Source organism: Bison bison, unplaced genomic scaffold (assembly GCF_000754665.1).
Source record: "Bison bison bison isolate TAMUID 2011002044 unplaced genomic scaffold, Bison_UMD1.0 scf7180017864254, whole genome shotgun sequence".
NCBI lineage: Eukaryota > Metazoa > Chordata > Mammalia > Artiodactyla > Bovidae > Bison > Bison bison.
This window is the reverse complement of record NW_011494826.1, coordinates 3,797,302-3,798,150: the sequence shown is the minus strand read 5'-3', so window position 1 is coordinate 3,798,150 and position 849 is coordinate 3,797,302.

Below are 849 nucleotides of genomic sequence, written 5' to 3'. Positions count from 1 at the left end.
AGTCAGCAAAAACAAGACCAGGAGCTGACTGTGGCTCAAATCATGAACTCCTTATTGCCAAATTCAGACTTAAATTGAAGAAAGTGGAGAAAACCACTAGACCATTCAGGTATAACCTAAATCAAATCCCTTATGATTATACAGTGGAAGTGAGAAATAGATTTAAGGGACTAGATCTGGTAGACAGAGTGCCTGATAAACTATGAGCGGAGATTCATGACATTGTACAGAAGACAGGGATCAAGACAACCCCGAGAAAAAGAAATGCCAAAAAGCAAAATGGCTGTCTGAGGAGGCCTTACAAATAGCTGTGAAAAGAAGAGAAGTGAAAAGCAAAGGAGAAAAGGAAAGATAAACCCATTTGAATGCAGAGTTCAAATGCAGAGTTCCAAAGAATAGCAAGGAGAGATAAGAAAGCCTTCCTTAGTGATCAGTACAAAGAAATAGAGGAAAATAATAGAATGGGAAAGACTAGAGATCTCTTCAAAATAATTAGAGATACCAAAGGAACATTTCATGCAAAGATGGGCACAATAAAGGACAGAAATGGTATGGACCTAATGGAAGCAGAAGATATTAAGAAGAGGTGGCAAGAATACACAGAAGAACTGTACAAAAAAGATCATGACCCAGATAATCACGATGGTGTGATCACTCAACTAGAGCTAGACATCCTGGAATGTGAAGTCAAGTGGGCCTTAGAAAGCATCACTACGAACAAAGCTAGTGGAGGTGATGGAATCCCAGTTGAGCTATTTCAAATCCTAAAAGATGATGCTGTGAAGTGCTGCACTCAATATGCCAGCAAATTTAGAAAACTCAGCAGTGGCCACAGGACTGGAAAAGGTC